Below are 7581 nucleotides of genomic sequence, written 5' to 3' on the forward strand. Positions count from 1 at the left end.
CTATGTGGGATGTGATATATATTACATAAAAACACTTTCATCCATTCTAAGAGCAGATAATAAAAAGTTGCCAAAGAGAGATCTAAAAAGCCTGCTTTCATAAATTTGCCTGAGAGATTTTTAATTAGCAGATAAATCACATACAAATTATGATCTACAGCAGCATTTTTCAAACTCAAGTTATATGCCATTAACAAGTTGTAAAAAAAAGACTAACATTTTGAAATAGAATAAAACAGAATGGAAATGAAACGAAACTGGAATAGAATAGATCATGCATATTAGTGAGTATTGTTTCTTGAAATATTTGTTCTGTGTGTGTGTGTGTGTGTGTAGAAAACGAGAATGTGTGTGTGTGCATGTGTGTGTATTGGCTCACAAGGTAAATATTTCTTACTGTTGGTCGTGGTCAAAAATCTTTTAGAAAGGCTCTTCTAGAATGTATTCATCAAGCTAGACTGAGTTATGCTGTAGTAACAAAGAGCCCCCAAATTTCAGTGGCTTTACACAGCAAAGGTTTACTTACCATTCACATGAATTCCCCTGAGGGTTCAGGAGACTCCCCGAGGCCACAGACTCAGGGATTCAGGCTGCTTTGATCTTCAGTCTTGTGGTTTGTAATCATAACACAAGATTGCTAAGTCACCACACAGAAGAGAACCCACAGAAGACTCTCATCCACTCCTTATGTTCAGCCTGAAGGAGACACACATGTCATTTGAGCTACTCTGCATTGGCCAGTACCGGTCAGTGACCCTTCCTAAATGCATGGCAGCTGGAAAATGTAGGACATCTAATGGAATACTTGATGAGCATCGCAGAGAGCTTAACATTCTCTTAAAATATATTAAGTACTGATTTACATGGCCACCTCTCTTCATGGATAATACCGTGAATAGTATTACAAACCAGCTGTCACCCATGGGACCACAAGCTAGTCTAGCAATCTTAATAGTTATTAATAAAATACTAATGTATTGTATTTACCATGGTTCATTGTAAAAACAATGTTTAATTTTGTCCCATGATCTAATATTTATCAAACCCAATTAGTAAAATCTTAAGAGAGGCTATGACCAAAAACAGACAGTGAAGGTATAAGGTCCAAAGTCTGAGACTGTGACAAACTGAGATGCTGCTTTTCTATATTTAAGCTCAAAAATTGACTTCCAAAAGATTAAATTAAAACTGATTATTCTTTTTTTATTATTATTATGTTATGTTAATTACCATACATTACATCATGTGATCAGTGCCTTTCATTGGTTGGACTGAAACCCACATACTACAAAACCTTTGGGAAACATAGCTCAGCATTTTAGATTTAGAGAGGGAAATGTTTAATTGGGGAATTGATGCTCTCATAGCCAGAGAAATTTCTAAATTAGAAATTTCTAAAAATCAAAATGCCAAGATTAAAGACAGTGGTTGTGAGAGAGAATAAGGGGTTCTAAAAACTCTGAGAGTTTGAAATAACATCAGCACACACTGTGTCCTGGACCAAGGAAGATGATTTGGCTGCAGCCAGCTGGATGGCTCTCTGTCTCCAAAGAAGGAATGAGTCAACAGAAAAGGTGGGGAGAGGGGCCAACACTCAGCATGTGGGAGCTTAGGATAATGGAGATCAGGGGAACAAGAGTTGGCAGAGGGATCTGGAGGTGTTAAGGGTAAGGAAACACAACAGCTTGATATAAAGGGGAATTCCAGTCTCCGAAGAGCTGAAGTCCATTGAGGACAGAGCCCAATGCATGAGAAGCCACCCCCAGTCAACACCACCCACCTGCCAATGGTCAGATTCCATGCCCACCCACAGCTTCTTGAGCCTTATTTGGCTTCCCAAAGACATTAACACCAAGGAGGGGAGATAACCAGCACAAGGGATACCAATACCTGGATCTCTAGGAGAAAAGATCCCCTCTTTGCATTGCAAATTAAGTAGTTCTTGAGTTTTTCCACTAGTCTCTTATGTATTTAGTTGTCAAGAGACCCTTTCCTTGGGTTCAAAAAACTCCAGTTGAATTTGCTTGTGGATTCATAAGGGACGAGGAATCAAAGTTTAACCTGAAGCAAATTCTCCAAGCTAGCCTGCCAGCTTCATTTTTCTCTTAGAAGAGTCTCACTGTTTTGAACCTGGGGATACAATGAAATGAGGGTGAGAAATGCACTTGGCCCAAAGAGATGAAGACTTTGTATTACTAAATTCTTCATGTTCAGCCCTACTTGGTTTGGGGTAGTGTGGGGGTGATTGGAAATCTCAGACCACGAGTTTAAGATGCCCCAACGGCCAAATGAGTCTGTGAATTCCTTTGGTTGGATGTTAACTGACACTGATTTCCACCATGGAGAGTTCAGACCAACTTGCCCTCACCATACTAGTGTGGGTGATCCACCTCACAGTGCCTTCAAAGACGTCCCTTTGCACCCAAGAGGATCCGCCATTGACTACTCCAAGCTGGACAGAAGGCAGAGGCTGCAACTTGCTTTGTTTTTTCTCTGGAGTTGCTGACTAACCACGGGTGACAAATAAGCCAGCTAGGAAGCTCCTGATCACAAGGATGCAAGGTTGGCACATGCCAACCAAGCAGGTGAAGGGGTGGGTGTGACTAGTGAGGATACCAGCACAGCAGAGTTATTGACCGGGGATGTATCTCATGGGAGAACATACATCTCAACTCAAAAGCCCTGTTTGTTTGAATAAAACATAAGTCAGTGTGGCTTTTTTATGGCATTTGTTTGCTTTCATCCAAGCATGAGAAATCGAAGTCAAGCATTGGTACTAATCAAGGTACGAGAATGACGTCCTTTATCATCAATGTGCCAAATGTTATGAGTTTTGAGATGACTTTGTTCACCAACAACACCCCAACTACAAATCTATGGTACAAAAATTGCAGGAAAACTAGATTATAATGGCTGCTTGGAGATCTTTTCTTATAAGCTTGAAGTCAAGGAAAGACCTAAATAGAACTTTCCAACATGAAAGGGGAAGGAAGAAACAAGTAGAGATGCCAGGTCAGAAGTGTCTTCTGATATGTAAATTCATTTTATAATAGACCCTGTTGGAGCATGCCCTACGTCGGGGGTTAGCAAACTACAGTGCAGGAACCCAATCCAGCCTTCTGCCTGCTTTTATAAATACACTTGTATTGCAAACTGTCATGCCTGTTGGCTTTCGTTCTGTATTTTAGCATGTTTTCATGCTAAAGCAGCAGGGTTGAGTAGTTATAATTGAGGCTGTACAGCCTATAATCTCGCCCTTTGTAGAAAACGCTTACCAATCTATCTCCTTGGCCTGGCCCGGAGGTCACCTGTAGACAGCTTCCACACATGCCGAGGATGCTCTCTCTGCTGGGGGTGTTCTCTGACTGCAGAGAAGCACCAGACTTACTGTGCAACAGGCAGAAGTGTCAGGGATTCAAGGCCCCAGGGCTGGGCCCTTATCTGAGGAATGATGCGAGCTGGTGCACAGATATCCCAGCTTCCTGCCTCCTCTTGAGACAATTTGAAGATTTTCTACCTGGTCTCTTCCGGGGTCCCCAGTGGGACGGAGCCCCAGATGCCCATAGCAGTGGCTGGTGGATTGATGCAGCCGGTGTTGGTGCCTCCCTTCCCAGCCTCACACCCTCTCCTGCACCAGTCCGAAGACAGGAATCCCACCCGTGATGTTAACAGGAAAGAGTGACATAAGCACCATAAAGTGAGTATGAAGAAGTATTATCTACTTAATCAGAAAGGCAAAAGAGACCACTAAAGAACACAGACCAAGCAGTCTAACACATGCAAGTCTGCGGCTCACTGTGAAGGGGAAGGCAGCTCTCTAAGACCATGGTGGGGTCCCTGGGAGGGGGCACCACCCGCCCGACTCCCCTGCATGCCCAGAGCTGGTGTGTGTGTGCAGGTGGACGGCCTGGAAAGCCCAGACCTCTGAAGAGGGGTGTCAACTGCTCGGTGCAGGCATCTCTGGGGAGACTGTGATGAGGCTGGCTCTGCAAATTTTGGAAAAGTTGAGAACTGGCTACAGCAGCTGCCACCGAAAGGAATGGCTGCTGCCTGGGGGGATGAGGACAAACAAGAAGGAGCAGGTCCCTTTCCCCTCCTCCAGCCTTTCGCTCTTCCACTCCCAGGGAGACACTGGCAAAGTGGGGACAGGGGCGCAGGGTCCAGCCCTGGCCCCGGAGTGTGGGGAGGTAGGCTTGTAGCTAAAAGACAGGTGCTTCCTAATAGCACTCTGTGCTCTTGTGATCACAGCGCTAATAAACCACCTGCAGCCAGGACCCCGCGTAGGGTCTGCTTTGGGATCTCTGGGGTTGCAAGCAACAGAAACCAACTCTAACTAATGGAAACAAATAAGCGGCATGTCCAAAGCATGTGGAGTAGCTCTCAGAACTCAAGGAAAGTCTGAAGAACCAGCCTAAAGGAGCCTAGAAAAGGGATAGAGATAGGAGCAACCCTAGGGAGAGAGAGACAGAGGAAACAAGTGGGGAACTTATCAGAACTCCCCCATCATCGGCCAGCTCCAGCATTTCCAGCCTTGGTTCTATTGGGCTCAGATTTCCAATTCCAACAGTGGGTCTGTTTTGAGACACTTGCCCACCCCACAGCCAGAGAAAGGCAGGATGTCTTCACAGTCTGATCAAGGCTGTATCCAGTGTAGGAGGAGCAGCTCCTCAATACAAAGTCGGGACTGCCACCTGAGGAGTGGGGGTTGTTGCTGGGCACATGCCAACCAAGCAGCTGTCTTAGGTTGGGTCCTCCCAAAAGCTGAGTCTGAAACAAGGTCAAGTCGTTTATTGGAAAGGAGCATCTATATACAGGGAGCAGGGAAGTAAGACAGGGATGGAAGGAGACTGATTCAGGGCGTATGGGTGGGTGGGTTTCTTTGGGGGTCTCTGGGGCTCAGTGGGGAGAGTGTATAACACCTCAAAGTTATCCCAATGGAGGTGGGAGAGAGCTGGGGTATTTATGCTCCAGGTCTTGTCCATCTGGTTGAGGGCTGCTCCCAGGAGCATGAACGCCACAGTGCTCCCAACATGCCAGGCGTGTAGACTGAGCACATTCCTATGACCACACGAGCCCCTAAGCCAGACTCGCATGTGCTTGGCGTGAGAAGCCTGGGGAAGTAGGCGTGAACCAGAACAGCAAGGGTCAGGGGATCTGGGGGATCAGCACCCAGGGCAGCTCACATGACAGCAGTTACTGGTCACCGACTCAAATGCTTGGTGACGGGAGGGGTGGGCAGCTGGGATTCAGCTTCTTTAGGGGGGTTGGCAGCTTCGGGAGACTCTCAGTCCTGGACTTGAGGCTGAGTCATAGAAAAGGAGGCTAGGACTCTCTGGTGCAACAGTTCGGACCAGACTCACAGTTCGGACCGGTCACCTGCAGCGCTGGCACTTAGGTACCTTGGGGCTTGTCAGAGCTCTGGTGTTCCTCTTGTCATCGATGCTACAGGGAGGCCTGCTCTGAACCCCCATGTTTACTGACAAGAAATATTTTTTATAAAACTAAAGTGCTTGTTTCCAGAGACCTCAGAGAGAGAGGAAAGCTAGAAAATGACCCCATTCTGCAGCTCCCTGGGGAAACAGAACCAAGCAGGGAAAGTGGAGAGAAGCAGGTAAGAAAAGGGCAAGCGGGGTTCTGGGGGACCAGGGACAACTAGCCCAGCTAGACCCCAAAATGTCCATTGCAAGCACCCCACATTTCACACAGTGAGCTCGGCTTGAGGCTGAGGTGAGGCAGCCAGGAAATGGTGTTTTCTTGGTTCCTGCCTCCCTCCTGGACCTCATCTCCTCCATTGTCCATCCACAGTCCCTTTTATTTCTCCTCCTTGAACAGGTTAAGTCCATTCCTGCCCCAGGGCCTTTGCACTTGCAGTTCCTCTGCCTGAAATGCTCTTCCCTCAGCTCTGCACATGATTAGCCCATCTTGCCATTCAGATCACATGTCACCTCATTTATGGGATCTTTGCTTGGCCATCCAATCCAAAGTAGACCCCTGGTCATTCTTACACATCACCCTATTGGTTCCCTTCCTAGTATTGTCTCTCCAATGCTCTTATTTAGTTATCTGCTTATTTGTGCATTTCCTTCCTCCCCATGCCAAAATGACTGTCTGTGAGAGCAGAACCACATCTGATTTTCTCTGCTGTCTCCTTAGTGCCCAGAACCATGCATGACACAGAAAGGCCCCAATCCATTTCTGATGATAGATTAAATATAATATAAAAATAAACTTTCTTTCCAAAAAGATGACCCTGCCTTTTAAAATATGAACTGAACATACAGTCCACACAATAAAAAGACTTAATGGGGAAGAGATAAGATCTTCAGTGGTTGTGATGTTAAATATAATACACACCCTGATCCAAATTCCTAGTACATTCTGGGCTCCAGCTAATGGTTTCCATCATTCTCTCTTAAGCTTTTAAATTATAAATATTTCAAAAGTGTGCAATGGAGTGGGTCCTCCATTCATCTTTTAGAAAGAACAACAAAAGCGTATTTCTTTCTTGAAGTCAAAACCTCAAATGAATTCAGAACAAGATTTTTTAATGCTCTAAATAGATAAGGTAATATTTAGTATTCTTTCTATTATTCATAACAAAAAAATAATAGCATATAATTTACAACACCATCAATTTTCTTGAATAATGTGTCACTGTCTTGCCAGATACTTTTGTTTAGGCAGATGCAATAATCCATTTAAGCACATTTAATCAGTGCCCTTATGAGCATCTACACAGGGAAGGAGCAGTTTCTCAACTGGTATAAGTAAAAAAAAAACAAACAAACAAAAAGAAATGGGGGACTGTTAGTAGAAAAACAGATGCCTGGAGGCAACCAGAAGTTTTTGTAAAGATTGTAGTTTGTGGGAGCCTGGGTGGCTCAGATGGTTAGGCGTCTGCCTTCAGCTCAGGTCATGATCCCAGGGTCCTGGGATGGAGCCCTGCATCACATCCGGGCTCCCTGCTCAGTGGGGAGTCTGCCTCTCCCTCTGCCTCTGCCCTACCCCACTACTTGTGCTCTCTCTTGCTCTCGCTCTTCTCTCAAATAAATAAAATCTTAAAAAAAAATTGTAGTTTGAAGTAATTTGTTTCCTAGGATGTGACACAGTAAGTACCTGAATGCTCATGTGCATGTCTGTGTGCATATGTGCGCAAGAGAGTGTGTAAACACATGTATATTATGGTATAAATTACAGTCATTGAGAGCATTGATAAACCTGAGAAATCTCCCCTTCTCAGCGCAGCTCCATAAACGCTGGTTGGACTCATCAATTAAGTAGCTCCTCCACAAGGAACTACGCAGTGACATTTGGTTCTGCTTTTTGAAACCTGACCTAGGATCGCAATTTCTGAGCTAGAACATTTTCAGTAACTCAGACACAAGGACACTGGAGACATAGGCTGGGGCAGCTGGTGCTGGTGCCCCCTTCGATCCTCACGGTCCTTTACCATTGCCAAGTATTTCCATGCCGGAGATCCGAACGCCTGCACCCACACTTCTGTACCTGTGGGTTTTCTCGGCCCCCAAAGTTAGTGCCCTGGGAGCAGCGCCCCCCCCCCCCCCCCGCAACTGGCTGACA

This window comes from Leptonychotes weddellii, chromosome 10 (genome assembly GCF_054177405.1).
Source record: "Leptonychotes weddellii isolate Sample4059 chromosome 10, ASM5417740v2, whole genome shotgun sequence".
NCBI classification, from domain to species: Eukaryota; Metazoa; Chordata; class Mammalia; order Carnivora; family Phocidae; genus Leptonychotes; species Leptonychotes weddellii.